The 15721-nt window shown below is 39.9% G+C and overlaps 1 protein-coding gene across 3 annotated transcripts in view; it reads left to right on the top strand.

Annotated features, from left to right (window-relative positions):
- ABHD12 (abhydrolase domain containing 12, lysophospholipase) overlaps positions 1-15721 on the top strand; it is an 84447-nt gene that overhangs the window by 43630 nt on the left and 25096 nt on the right. The window lies entirely within an intron of this gene.

Genomic DNA, 15721 nt, shown 5'->3' with positions numbered 1-15721 from the left:
TCAATAAGCTAACTCTCTACCTTAAAACACTGGAAAAAGCACAAAGTAAATCTAAAACAACCAGAAGGAAAGAAGTAAAGAGTAGAGCAGAAATTAATGAAATAAAGAATAGAAAAACAATAGAGAAAGCCAACAAAACCAAGTTGGTTTTTTGAAAAGATAACACAATTGGCAAACCTTTAGCTAGACTGACCAAGAAAAAAGTGAGAAAGAAAGTGCGAATAACTAAAATCTGAAAAGAAAGTTGGGACATTACTTTTTGTCTTACAGAAATAAAAAGGATCATAAGGAAATACTGTAAACAATTGTATGCCACTAAACTAGATAACTTAGATGAAATGGACAAATTCCTGGAAATACAAAGTACTGAAACTGACTTAAGAAGAAACTGAAACTCTGAATAGACCTGTAACAAGTAAAGAGATTGAATTAGTAATAATACTGAAAAAAAATTACCCACAAAGAAAAACCCAGGTCCAGATGACTTCACTGGTAAATTCTGCCAAACATTTAAAGAGGAATTAATATGAATTCTTCACAAACTCTCCCAAAAATGGAAGTGGAGGAAATTCTCCCAAACCTATTTCATAAAGTTCATGTCACCCTGATACCAAAACTAGACAAAGACATCACAAGAAAACAAAGCTGCAGACAATCTCTCTTATGAACATAGATGCAAAAATCTTCAACAAAATAGTAGCAAACCAAATCCATCAATGTATCAAAAGTATTATACACCATGAAGAAATGAGATTTATCCAGGAGTACAAAATTGGTTTAACATCCCCAAATCAATGAGATATAGCATATTTATAGAATAAAGGACAAAAATCACATGATCATCTCAAGAGATGCAGAAAAAACATTTGACAAAATCCAACACCCTTTCATGATAGAGTCACTCAGCAAACTAGGAACAGAAGGGAACTTGATTAGCCTGATAAAGGACATCTACAAAAACCCACGGCTAACATCATCCATTATAATGAAGACTAAATGCTTTCTTACTGTTGTCGGGAATAAGACAAAGATGTCTACTCTTACCACCTCTATTCAACTTTGTTTTGGAGATTCTAGCCAGAGCAATTAGGCAAGAAATAAAAGGTATCCAGATTGGAGAGGAAGAAGTAAAACTGTTTCTATTTGCCTATGATATAATCTTATATTTAGAAAATCCTAAGGAATCTACTAAAAAACTATTAAAACTCATAAACAAGTTCAGCAAGGTTGCAGGATAACAAGGTCCAATATACAGAATAAATAGTATTTGTGTACATTTGCAATGAATAATCCAGAAATTAAATTAAGAAAATAACTTCATGTACAATAGCATCAAAAAGAGAAAAGACATCTTGAAATATTAAATCTTCCCACAAAAGAACATACCGTTTCATCATTATACCAAATCTTACATCATATTCCTGACCAAAGTTCCCTAGATTTCTAATTTCTTGTTAAGATGATTCTTGGGAAATTAAAAAATTGTTTTCTGTTGTGATGTGGACCTTTTCTCGATGCATATTTTAACTTGTAAATCCTGGTATGTAGGAAAGCTAATGGAATTTATTTGGTAACTGGTCATTTTCTGAAGCATTAATGTTTTAGGTTTTCAGTTGAGTCTCGTGGGTATTTAAATATAGATAGACAACTATGAGCTATCTTTTCCAATTTTCTTTTTCTTTTCTCTTTTTTTAAAATTGAGGTTATGATAGTTTACAATGTGAAATTTCAGTTGTACATTATTATTTGTCAGTCATCTTATAGGTGTGCCCCTTCACCCTTTGTGCCCACCCCCCACCCCCTTCTCCCCTGGTAACTACTAGTCTGTTCTCTTTGTCCATGTGTTTGTTTATCTTCCACATATGAGTGAAATCATATGGTGTTTGTCTTTCTCTGTCTGGCTTATTTCACTTAACATTATACCCTCAAGGTCCATCTATGTTGTTGTGAATGGGACGATTTTGTCATTTTTATGGCTGAGTAGTATTCCATTGTGTGTGTGTGTGTGTGTGTGTGTGTGTGTGTGTGTATATATATATATATATGTGTGTGTATATATGCCATATCTTCTTTATCCAATCATCAGTCAGTGGGCACCTGGGTTGCTTCCATCTCTTGGCTATTGTGAATAGCACTGCAATGAATATAGTGGTGCATAAGTCTCTTTGAATTGCTGATTTCAAGTTCTTTGGATAGATGCCCAGCAGTGGGTGGCTGGGTCATATGGTATTTCTATTTTTAGTTTTTTGAGAAATCTCCATACTGTTTTCCATAGTGGCTGAACCAGTTTGCATTCCTAACAGCGGAAGGAATTTGTTCTTTTTTGTCTTGGTGATTATAGGCATTCTATTGGGTGTAAGGTGGTATCATAGTATAGTTTTGATTTGCATTTGATAATCAGTGATGTTGAGCATCTTTTCATGTGCCTATTGGCCATCCATATGTCTTCTTTGGGGAAATGTCTGTTCATATCCTCTGCTCATTTTTTGATCAGTTTGTTTGATTTTTTTGTTGTTGAGTTGTGTGAGTTCTTTATATATTGTGGAGATTAACCCCTTGTTGGATATATGATTTGCAAATATTTTTTTCTCAGTTGGTGGATTATCTTTTCATTTCAATCCTGGTTTCCCTTGCCTTGTAGAAGCTCTTTAGTCTGATGAAGTCCCACTTGTTGTTCTTTTGTTTCCCTTGTCTGAGAAAAGAGGGTGTCCAAAAAGATCCTTTTAAGACTGATGTCAAAGAGTGTACTGCTTATATTTTCTTCTAGAAGTCTTAACGGTTTCAGGTCTTACCTTTAAGTCTTTGATCCATTTTGAGTTTATTTTTGTGAATGGCATAAGAGAATGGTCTACTTTCATTATTTTGCATGTGGCTGTCCAGTTTTCCCAACACCGTTTGTTGAAGAGACTTTCCTTTCTCCATTATATGCTCTTGGCACCTTCGTTGAAGATTAGCTGTCTGTAGGTGTGTGGTTTTATTTCTGGGCTTTCAGTTCTGTTCCATTGATCTGTGCACCTGTTTTTATACCAGTACTGTGCTGTTTTGATTATGATAGCTTTGTAGTATATGTTGAAGTCAGGGATTCTGATGCCTCCAGCTGTGTTCTTGTTTCTCAGGAGTGCTTTAGCTCTTTGGAGTCTTTTGCTGACCCATTTGAATTTTAGGATTCTGTCTTCTATTTCTGTGAAGAATGTCATTGGGATTCTAATTGGGATTGCATTGAATCTGTAGATTGGTTTAGGTAGTATTCTCTTCCAGTTTTTATAGTTATACTCGGTATTTTCTCTTACTTTATTATTTTAAATTGTACTTCCAGAATAGTGTTAAATCACGCTGATGGTACTGAACATCCTATCTCTGTGTAGTCTTTCACCCCTAAGTGCCGCTTGGTTTTGGTTACTGGTGTGAGATAGGTATGAATGTTATCATCTAAGGGAATGTCCTCTATTCCTATTCTGTTAAGTGTTTATTATTGGGACTGCATGTTGAACTTTATTAACCTTTTTAGCACCTCTCCTTTATTCTCTGACTACGCCTTGTGACTCTGGCTGATCTTTATGCTCCTGGAGTAAAATCTATGTGGCATATTACATTAATCTTTTATTGTGTTCCCTGAATTTGATTTTTCTTTAATTGGGATAAAATATACATAACATAAAATTGGGCATTGTAACCACTTTTAAGTGTACCTCCTCTTTTTTGCTGAGGAAGCCTGGCCCTGAGCTAACATTGTGCCCATCTTCCTCTACTTTATATGTGGGACACCTACCACAGCATAGCTTGCCAAGTGGTGCCGTGTCCGCACCCGGAATCCGAACCAGCAAACCCTGGGCCACCAAGAAGTGGAACGTGTGAACTTAACCACTGCACCACTGGGCCGGCCCCTTGCCAATTTTTTTAACTGGGTGGTTGGTTTTCTCATTGTTGAAGGTTTCTTTTCTTGTTTTTTTGTGAAGAAGATTGGCCCTGAGCTAACACCTGTTGCCAGTCTTCCTCTTTTTGCTTGAGGAAGATTGGCCCTGAGCTACCATGTATTCCTCTATTTTGTATGTGGGCTGCCACTATAGCATGATTTGGTGAGTGGTGTAGGTCCGCACTGGGGATCCAAACCTGCGAACCCAGGCTACCAAAGCTGAGTGCGTTGAACTTTACTACTACACCACCAGGCCGGCCCCTCATTAATGAGTTTTAAGAGTCCTTTGTATATTTCAGATAATAGTCCTTTATCAGATGTGTCTTTTGCAAATATTTTCTCCCAGTCTATGGCATGTCTTCTCATTCTCTTGACACTGTCTTTGGCAGAGGAGAAGTTTTAAGTTTTAATGGAATCTAGCTTATCAATTATTTCTTTTAAGAATTGTACCTTTGGTGTTATATCTAAAACGTCATCATCATACCCAGGATCACCTAGATTGTCTCTTGTTATCTTCTAGGAATTTTATAGCTTCGCATTTTACATTTAGCTCTGTGTTCCATTTTGAGTTAGTTTTGTGAAGGGTGTAGGTCTGAGTCTAGGTTCATTGTTTTGCATGTGGATGTCCATTTTCAGCACCATTTGTAAATCAGATTATCTTTTTTCCGTTGTATTACCTTTGCACCTTTGTCAAAGATCAGTTGATTATATTTATTTGAGTCCATTTCTGAGCTCTCTCTTCTGTTCCATTGATCTATTTGTCTGTTCTTTCACTAGTACCACCCTGGAACTGGCTGAATATCAGCCTGCAGCCTCCTCATCTCCGATGCAGGCTCTGAGCATCCTTCTCCAGACCCGTTGGCCTTTCCTAGACACCTTTTCTACCCATCCCATCCCTCTCATATACAGATCTTGGCTCCTCTTAGCCTCCATCACACATCTTTACCAACAAGTGCAACCAAGGATTGCTCTAGGGTCTGCTCTTCTAGGAAGCTGCAGGAAGTTGTAAATTGTACAAGTTGTCCTTTTCTCAAATAATTTGTTAAAAAGTTCCATATCAAAAAATGTCTAAAAATCTGTCATCACTTAAGAGAAAATCCCAGATTGCATGTTGGGTGCTCTGGGCTTCTTGCCTCTGGTTTGGGTCAGCTCTCCAGAAAGAGAGGCCAGGATGAAGATGGCTCAGGTGGGGGCGGGAGGCTCAGTAGGCTGGGAGGAACATGGAGGCAGGAGTCAGCTTGGCCTGCCCCTGCACAGTATTCCAGGCTTCTTGTCCTGGGGTATGGCCTTGGGCAAGTTACTCTTCTCCTTGGGACTTGGTGTCCTCATCTGTGAAAAGGGGGCTAATGTTTACTGGGCAGATTGAGATCACATATGAAGTCTAGCAAATTGATCAGATGATTAATGATTACTTATATTTTGTTTACTTCCTATTTTTTGGATTTAGTGACTGATTTCTTTCCAATATTTGTTTTTGTTTGCTTTTTACCTTTTTATTTATTTGTTTGTTTACTTTCTTTTTGGTGATGAAGATTGGCCCTGAGCTAACATCTGTTGCCAATCTTCCTCTTTTTGCTTGAGAAAGATTGTCACTGAGCTAACGTCTGTGCTCATCTTCCTCTGTTTTGTATGTGGGATGCCGCCACAGCATGGCTTAATGAGCAGTGTGTAGGTCTGTGCCCAGGATCCGAACCCATGAACCCCAGGCCATCAAAATGGAGCACACGAAATTAGCCACCATGCCATCAGGCCGGCCCTACCTTTTTAGTTTGGAATATTTATAGATTCATAGGACATTGCACAGAAATGGATGGGGAAGTCCAGTGCTCCCATCTCCCAGCCTCCCTCAGTGATAACATATTAAACAACCATAGTACAAAACCAACCCCAGAAAGTTGACATTGATGCAATCCATAGAGCTTATTCAGATTTCACCAGTTTAAAACGCACTCATTGTGTGTGTGCGCGTGTACACGTGTGCGCGCATGCGTGTCTATAATGCTCTGCAGTTTCATTACGTGTGTGGCTTCATGGAACCACCACCCCATCAAGGCACTCACTCACCTGCTCCACCACCACCAGGCTCCTTCAAGCCACCCCTTCACAGCCACCCTCCTCTCCCTCCCCTCCGTGAGCCCGGGCAACCACTAATCTGCTCTTTATCTCCGTCATTTTGTCATTTCAAGAATAGTATATAAACTGACTCATACAAAATGTAACCTTTTGAGATTGATGGACTTTTTTTTTTGTTGAGTTATCGATAGGTTACAATCTTGTGAAATTTCACTTGTACATTAATGTTTGTCAGTCATGTTGTAGGTGCACCACTTCACCCTTTGTGCCCACCCCCCACCCCACCTTTCCCCTGGTATCCACTAAACTGTTCTTGGTCCATAGTTTTAAATTCCTCATATGAGTGGAGTCATACACAGATTATCTTTCTCTCGCTGGCTTATTTCACTTAACGTAATTCTCTCAAGGTCCATCCATGTTATTGCAAATGGAATGATTTTGTTCTGTTTTGCAGCTGAGTAGTATTCCATTGTATATATGTACCACATCTTCTTTATCCATTCGTCTGTTGATGGGCACTTAGGTTGCTTCCACGTCTTGGCTATTGTAAATAATGCTGCAGTGAACATTGGGGTGCACAGGACTTTTGGGATTGCTGACTTCAGGCTCTTTGGATAAATACCCAGTAGTGGGATGGCTGGATCGTATGGTAGTTCTATTTTTAGTTTTTTGAGGAATCTCCATACTGTTTTCCATAGTGGCTGCACCAGTTTGCATTCCCACCAGCAGTGTATGAGGGTTCCTTTTTCTCCGCAACCTCTCCAACATTTGTTGCTATTAGTTTTAGATATTTTTGTCATTCTAATGGGTGTAAGGTGATATCTTAGTGTAGTTTTGATTTGCATTTCCCTGATCAGCGATGATGAGCATCTTTTCATTTGCCTATTGGCCATCAGTATATCTTCTTTGGAGAAATGTCTGTTCATGTCTCCAGCCCATTTTTTGATTGGGTTGTTTGATGTTTTGTGGTTGAGTTGCGAGAGGTCTTTATATATTAAGGATATTAAGCCTTTGTCAGATATATGACTTGCAAATATTTTTTCCCAGTTAGTGGGTTGTTTTTTTGTTTCAATCCTGTTTTCATTTGCCTTGAAGAAGCTCTTTAATCTGATGAGGTCCCATTTGTTTATTCTTTCTATTGTTTCCCTTCTCTGAGAAGCCATGGTGTCCGAAAAGATCCTTTTAATACTGATGTCAAAGAGTATACTGCCTATGTTTTCTTCCAGAAGCCTTATGGTTTCAGGTCTCACCTTTAGGTCTTTGATCCATTTTGAGTTTATTTTGGTGAATGGTGAAAAAGAATGGTCAATTTTCATTCTTTTACATGTGGCTTTCCAGTTTTCCCAGCACCATGTGTTGAAAAGACTTTCTTTTCTCCATTGTATGCCCTCAGCTCCTTTGTTAAAGATAAGCTGTCCATAGATGTGTGGTTTTATTTCTGGGCTTTCAATTCTGTTCCATTGATCTGTGCACCTGTTTTTGTACCAGTACCATGCTGTTTTGATTACTGTAGCTTTGTAGTATGTTTTGAAGTCAGGGATTGTGATGCCTCCCATTTTGTTCTTTTTTCTCAGGATTGCTTTAGAAATTCGGGGTCTTTTGTTGCCCCATATGAATTTTAGGATTCTTTGTTCTAATTCTGTAAAGAATGTCATTGGGATTCTGATTGGGATGGCGTTGAATCTGTAGATTGCTTTAGGTAGAATGGACATTTTAACTATGTTTATTCTTCCAATCCAGGTACATGGAATGTCTTTCCATCTCCTTATGTCGTCATCCAATTCTCTCAGAAAGGCCTTGTAATTTTCGTTATATAGGTCCTTCACTTCCTTAGTTAAATTTACCCCAAGGTGTTTTATTCTTTGTTGCGATTGTAAATGGTATTGTATTCGTGAGTTCTTTTTCTGTTGGTTCATTACTGGAGTATAGAAATGCTACTGATTTATGCAAATTGATTTTATACCCTGCAACTTTGCTGTAGTTGTTGATTACTTCTAACAGTTTTCCAATGGATTCTTTGGGGTTTTCTATATATAAGATCATGTCATCTGCAAACAGCGAGAGTTTCACTTCTTCCCTCCCTATTTGGATTCCTTTTATTCCTTTTTCTTGCCTGATTGCTCTGGCCAGGACTTCCAGTACTATGTTAAATAAGAGTGGTGATAGAGGGCATCCTTGTCTCGTTCCTGTTTTCAGGGGGATGGGGTTCAGTTTTTGCCCATTGAGTATGATGTTGGCTATGGGTCTGTCGTATATGGCCTTTATTATGTTGAGGTAGTTTCCTTCTTTGCCCATTTTGTTCAGAGTTTTTATCATAAATGGCTGTTGGATCTTGTCAAATGCCTTCTCTGCATCTATTGAGATGATCATGTGGTTTTTATTCCTCAGTTTGTTGATGTGGTGTATCACGTTGATTGATTTGCAGATGTTGAACCATCCCTGTGTCCCTGGTATGAATCCCACCTGATCCTGATGTATGATTCTTTTGATGAATTGCTGAATTCTGGTTGCCAAAATTTTGTTTAGAATTTTTGCATCTATGTTCATCAGTGATATTGGCCTGTAGTTCTCTTTTTTCGTGTTGTCCTTGTCAGGTTTTGGTATCAGCGTGATGTTGGCCTCATAGAATGTGTTAGGAAGTGTTCCATCTTCCCTAATTTTTTGGAAGAGCTTGAAAAGGATAGATATTAAATCCTCTATGAAAGTTTGGTAGAATTCCCCAGGAAAGCCATCTGGTCCTGGGTTTTATTCTTTGGGATGCTTTTGATTGCTGTTTCAATCTCTTTCCTTGTGATTGGTCTGTTCAAATTGTCTGCCTCTTCTTGAGTGAGCTTTGGGAGATTGTAGGAGTCCAGGAATTTATCCATTTCCTCTAGGTTATCCATTCTGTTGGCATATAGTTCTTTGTAGTATTCTCTTATAATCTGTTGTATTTCTGCAGAGTCTGTTGTTATTTCTCCTCGCTCATTTCTGATTTTGTTTATTTGAGCTTTCTCCCTTTTTTTCTTTGTAAGTCTGGCTAGTGGTTTGTCAATTTTATTTATCTTCTCAAAAAACCAGCTCTTTGTCTCATTGATCCTTTCTACTGCCTTTTTCGTTTCAATAGTATTTATTTCTGCTCTGATTTTTATTATTTCTCTGCTTCTGCTGAGTTTGGGCTTCATTTGTTCTTTTCTCTCTAGTTCAGTTAGGTGTGCTTTAAGGTTGCTTATTTGGGATTTTTCTTGTTTGTTAAGATGTGCCTGTATTGCGATGAATTTTCCTCTTAATACAGCTTTTGCTGTATCCCATATGAGTTGGTATGGCATGCTATCATTTTCATTTGTTTCCAGGTTTTTTTTATTTCTTCTTTAATTTCTTCAATGATCCATTGCTTGTTCAGTAGTGTGTTGTTTAGTTTCCACATCTTTGTGCCTTTCTCAGCTTTTTTCTTGTAATTAATTTCTAGCCTTATAGCACTATGATCTGAGAAGATGCTTGTTATTATTTCAATTTTTTTAAATTTGTAGAGGCTTGCCTTGTTTCCCAACATATGGTCTATCCTAGAGAATAGTTCCATGTGCGCTTGAGAAGAATGTGTATTCAGCTCCTTCAGGGTGGAGTGATCTATATATGTCTATTAAGTCCAATTGTTTTAGTGTTTCATTTAGCTCCACTATTTCCTTGTTGATTTTCTGTCTGGATGATCTGTCCATTGATGTGAGTGGGGTGTTGAGGTCCCCTACTATTATCATGTTGTTCTTAACATCTTCCTTTAGGTCTGTTAATAGTTGCTTTATGAATCTTGGTGCTCCTGTGTTGGGTGCATAGATATTTATAAGCGTTATTTCTTCTTGATGAAGTGTCCCTTTGATCATTATATATTGTCCCTCTGTGTCTCTCTTTACCTGTCTTATTTTGAAATCCACTTGGTCTGATATGAGAATTGCAACACCTGCCTTTTTTTCCTTGCTATTTGCTTGAAGTATTGTCCTCCACCCCTTCACCCTGAGTCTGTGTTTGTCCTTGGGGCTGAGGTGTGTTTCCTGGAGGCAACAAATTGTTGGATCTTGTTCTTTAATCCATTTTGCCACTCTGTGTCTTTTTATTGGAGAGTTCAATCCGTTCACATTGAGAGTGATTATTGATGCATGTGGACTTAATGCTGTCAATCTGTCGCTCATTATCTTGTTTTCCTGTGTTTCTTTTCCTGTGTGCTTTAGACTACCCATTTAATACTGCAATTTCTTATGCTGGGTTTCTTAGATTTTTCCTTATCTATGATTTGTGACTCTGTTCTGTACTTTATTTTAGTGTCTACCTTGAAGTTTGTATTTAGAATCTCGTGTATAATATAGTCTATTCTCTGGTGGTCTCTTACTTACTCGACCAATACTGATTTAGACCCTTTGCTCTTCCCCTCCTAAATAATTATTTTCATTTTTTATTCCAACTCATCTTATTAATTTGTAGTTAGAGTGTTAAGATCGTCCTTGTTTTGGTAGTTTCCTTATTTTTACCCTAATGCTATAGTTCAATATTTGCTATCCTGTTCTGGTTCTATCCATCGGTCTCCCTAGTCTGTGGATTGTGTCCCCTTTCTCCCTTTTTTCTTTTTTCAAGTATGAGAGCCTTCTTGAGGATTTCTTGTAGTGGAGGGCTTTTAGTTACAAATTCCCTTAACTTTTGTTTGTCTGGAAAAGATTTAATTTGTCCCTCATATCTGAAGGAAATTCTTGCTGGATAGAGTATTCTTGGCTGAAGGTTTTTATCCTTTAAAGCTTTGAATATATCACTCCATTCTCTCCTAGCTTGTAGGGTTTCTGTAGAGAAATCCGCTGACAGTCTAATAGGGGCTCCTTTATAGGTTATTCTCTTTTTTTTTCTTACTTCCCTGAGTATTCTTTCCTTATCATTCCTATTTGCCAACTTTACTATTATGTGCCTTGTGGTGGGTCTTTTTACATTGACAAATCTAGGAGATCTAAAATCCTCCTCTACACACATTTCTCCGTTGATCCCTAGATTTGGGAAATTCTCTTCAATAATTTCATTAAGCACACTCTCTGCTCCATTTTCCTTTTCCATATTCTCAGGAATTCCTATGATCCTTATGTTCTTACTCCTCATTGAATCCATTATCTCTCGGAGATTTTCCTCATTTTTTTTCATTCTTAGTTCTCTTTCTTCCTCTGTCTGGCGCCATTCAGCCTGTCTGTCCTCGATTATGCTGATTTGCTCCTCTAGGTTGTCTACACGGGCATTCAGGGAATCCGTATTCTGTTTTATGTGGTCCATTGTGTTTTTCATCTCAAGTAATTCTGTTTGATTCTTCTTTATGATTTCAATCTCTTATGTGAAGTAACTCCAGAACTTGGCTTGTTTCTCTATTTTTCTCTCTACCTCATTGAGTTTTTTGATTATAGCTGCTCTGAATTCATTATCACTTAGTTTACCTAATTCCAAGTCCTCGGGACTTAATTCTGTGTTTTTATTGTTTTCCTTCTGGTCTGGGGCTTTTATAAATTGCTGGATGGTAGAGGAGCGGTTTTTTCTCATGGTGGTAGAATTCAGTTGCAGTTACAGCCTGTCGCCACTAGATGGGGGTCAAGAGCGGCGTGTTATGCGCTCTCCGCCTTCGGGCAAGATGGCTGCGCCCACTGGCTTTGTTAGGGGGGAGGGGCTGTTACTCACACACGCCGGTCTGGGTTCAGATCAGTTCTGTTCTCTGGTCTCCCAAGGCCCTTGATTTATAGGGTACCTGCGGACGGAAGCTTTCCCCCGTCAGCGGGTCTCCACTGAATCAGCGGCAGGAGTCCTGGATGATCCCCTGGTGGCGTGGCCCCTCCCCCGCTCCTTCCCGACCCACGCCGCAGCGATCGCAGACTCTAGGGGAGGGAGCGATGTTCTCTCCTACCGTTCCAGCGCCTCCGAAGGTGTAAGCAAAGTTTATGATCTCTGCCTTCTTGGTATTGTAGGTCTCTAACAAGCTGGCATTATGTTTATTCTCTGAAATTCAGTTCTTCTAATCTTTTGTTGTATTTTGGAGGGGAGAGAATCCCGGGTCAGCTCACCCCGCCATTTTGCTCCGCCCCCTCTTGATGGACTTTTTTGACTCAGCAAAATTCCCAGGTTCATCCAGCTTGTCACATGATCAGTAGTTTATTCCTTTTTGTTGTGGAGCAGTGTTTCATGGTTTGTGTGGACCACAGTTTATCCATTTACCTGTTGAAAGCCGTCTGGGTTATGTCTGTTACGAACACAGCTGCTATAGACAGTCGTGTACAAATTCCTGCATAAAAATAAGCCTTCATTTCTCTGGAGTAAATGCCCGAGTGCAGTTGCTGGGCTCTCAGTTCATCCATTGTGTTCATTTTTACAGTTCCCTTCTATTTCATGACAGGTGATTCTGGCTGTTTGTTTATGATGCTGATAATATGAGTAACCTTTAGAGAAAAGCACACTGAATCATGTACAGGCTATGCCAAAAATTGCTCCTTTGCACATGGATGTGTGAAGTGTGGAGAAAGGTGGACCTCTGTGATGATACCAGGCCGCATGCGGGCACTAGATGGAGGCGACGCTGTCCCTCAGCTGTGCGGGATGCATTCAGTCTTGTCAGTGACCAAGCACAGTGAACGGCTCTAGCAAGGAGCAACTATGTCGATAGCAGTACTACCAGAAATAAGTGAAGATTGCAACTAAGGGAATTTCTGAGAATGTTAACTAAATTGTCACAAGAAGTAGGTAACAATTACTTAAGAAATGAAGAAAATTAAAAAGTTTTCCCTAGATGTTGTTTTCTTGCTTCTTCAAAAATTCTTTTAACTTTGGAAGAAACAGATCATTCCCATCTTATATAAACTATTTCAAAATATAAAGAAGGTGAAAAGCCACCGTTTATGGGAGAAGCCTCACTTTGAAATAGCCCAGAAAAGAAAATACTGACTTTACTAATGACTAGGAATACTCTTGAGGTGAACTAATATATCAAAGCAAGAGTCTGCTGTGATCTGGCCATCTCGTTGGCTGCTTCCCCTCAGTAGTTATTTTGAGATTCATCCATGTGGTTGCGCGTATCGATAGTTGACTGCTTTTTATTGCTGTGCAGTGTTCCGTGCTGAGGACACACCGTGGTTTCTTTGCCCAGTCAGCCGTCTGGACGTTGTGGTTGTCTCGGTGTCTGGCTGTCATAGGCCAGGCTCCCATGAATACTGTCAAACAAGTCTTTGTGTGGACGTCTGCTTTCCTTTCTCTCGGGGCGTGAACTTGCAGGCTGTCTGAACACCTTACAGTAGGGCAGAGGTTTATGTGGGCGCTGCAGGTGAGTGAGCTAGTTTTGGGGGGATACAGGAGTGGCCACGGTGGTTGAGACAGAGACCCACACACAAGCTTTACGTCCAGCGTTTGGTGGTCCTGCCTCTGACTGCAGGCTATTTCCTTTTTGATGGGCTCTCTGTTTTCTCTCAGAATAAAGTCCCGAATCCTTCTTGGCCTCTTCGGACCTCTCACATTACGCTCAACTTCCCACTTTTCAGGGACATTCACTGTGCCCAGACCCTGCTCTTTGCTCCAACAGAAGAAAAAGATCGTGATGGCAGCTGAGATACATTGTGGACCTGGTGCCAGGGACTCGTGTGCACGTTCTATCTACATTATTATGTGTAATCGTTCCCGGAGCCCCGCAAAGGAGGCACCATTTTTATGCTCACCATGCAGGAAGGAAACCAAGGCTCAGAGATGTTAAGTAACTTGCCCAAGATTGCACAGCTAGTAAGTGGTAGCTTGGATGTTGGTATCAGATCATCCAACTTCGGAGCCGTCACCTTTAACCACAGTATTATGCGCCTTTCCTCATTGAAAGGGCAGATTGTGCATGAAATTTAAGATGCCATTTTAAACTGTTTTCCCACATCATCTAGTTAACTCCTGTATTCCTAACTTAGTGTTTTCTCCCCGTGACCCCTTCCCTGGCAGCTCAGACTAAGTCAGATTACCCTGCACCAGATGCCTCTCTCAGAGCCCTTGTGTCTGCCTCACTGAGCTGAGAGCAGGGCACGGATGTAGATGCCCTCCTTTGCTGCCCTTACTGTCCACCGCCTGAAGAGTGCTGGGTGCTCAGTAATGACCCTGAGTAAACCGGGTGAATGAGTGGACGAATTCCATTATCAGATGTGCATGTTTGTCATCAGCTTTATTGAGGTATTATTTACATTTCTTAAAATTTACCACAGTGTATGCAATTGTTTAACACAATCAAGATAGAAATATTTTCATCACTCCAAAAGTTCCCTGTGCCCCTTACAATCTCCTCCCTCTGTCCCCACCTCCCAGCAACCACTATTCTGTTTTTCTGTCCCTATAGTTTTGCCTTTTCTAGAATTTTAGATAAATGGAATCATACAGTATGTAGTCTTTTGAGACTGTCTTATTTAATTTAGCATAATGCATTTGCGATTCATCTGCATTGTTGCATGTGTCGGCAGTTCCAGGTATATTTTTAAAACCATCTTATATATTTTCTTGGAAACAGTCCCTTGATATGAGGTTTAGACTTGATATGATAGGAAAGCGGTTCCCAAGCGTGCTCCGGAAGGTCGTGGGAGTCCCCAAGATCCTTTCAGAGTGTCCATAAGGTCAAGACAGTTTTCATAATGACTCAAAGATGTGATTTGCTATGTCCACTCTCATTCTCTCGTGGAGCACTGTGTTTTCCAGGTGCTCCAGGATGGGTGGTATCCCAACAGACTGAATATAGAAACAGAAGGAGAGTCCATCTGTCTTCTGTTAAGCTTGCATGGCTTAAAGAAATTTATTAAAAAATGCTACTCTTCTCACTAAAAGTTTTTGTGTTGGAAAATACAATCATTTTTTAAAATAGTGAATGTTAATTATATTAACATGTAATGGGTTTTTTATTATTAGATGCATTAATAGATATTTTTTAAATATCTTTGTTTTAACTTCTCAAATAACAAATAGTAATAAATATAAACCATATAAACAGACATTCTTTGGGGTCTTCAATTTTTTAGTTGTAGAGAGGCCTTTAGTCCAAGAAGTTTGAGAATCTCTGGGCTAGGGGCCTTTTTGAAAGGGAACCAGGAAGAGGATGAGGAAGTCTTGGAGCTGGTTAGGGATTATGAGAGGGTCTTGAGACCCTGGGATGGTGACCTGGCCTGAGGTGCCTAGAGAAGGGGCCTCCAGTGGGTGGTGCCATAAGGGACTCGAAAATGCAAGGACGCAGTGACAGCCACAGTCTTTGCTTTCAGCCCCCTGCTCCCTCCTAGAATCTTGTTGGGCAGGTTCTGTTGATGTACGTGCTTTCTACCAGGAGCTCGTCGCTCATGGGTAACCCACTCCTGTGGCTGGCTTGCAGGAGAGCAATCATGAGGCCCAGAGGCAGCCGCTCTCTTCTGAGATGAAGTTGCAGCTATGGTCTGACATCAGGTTGGGCGCTTTCTGAGGATCTGATACCTGTGCTGTGTTCTCATCCCAGGGCAAGCGTAGGAAATCAGCAAGACTGTTTTTTTGCCTTCCAGGAAAAAAATTTTACCCCTCCCCCACGAATAGAGTTCTAAGCTCAAATTAAAAGACTAAAATAATTATTTTAACAAAAGCATGTGGGAGGCCACACTTGTTATTGGCAATATTGTTGTGGGGAAAAAGCGTGTGTGGGTCTTGGTTAATGATGTTGATCACAACTGTTAATAAACTAGAGCACACGTGTGCCACTGCCTGTGACCTGGTCATCTC

This window comes from Equus asinus, chromosome 15 (assembly GCF_041296235.1).
Source record: "Equus asinus isolate D_3611 breed Donkey chromosome 15, EquAss-T2T_v2, whole genome shotgun sequence".
In the NCBI taxonomy this organism is placed as follows: domain Eukaryota; kingdom Metazoa; phylum Chordata; class Mammalia; order Perissodactyla; family Equidae; genus Equus; species Equus asinus.
This window is presented reverse-complemented; position numbering and strand designations above follow the sequence as displayed.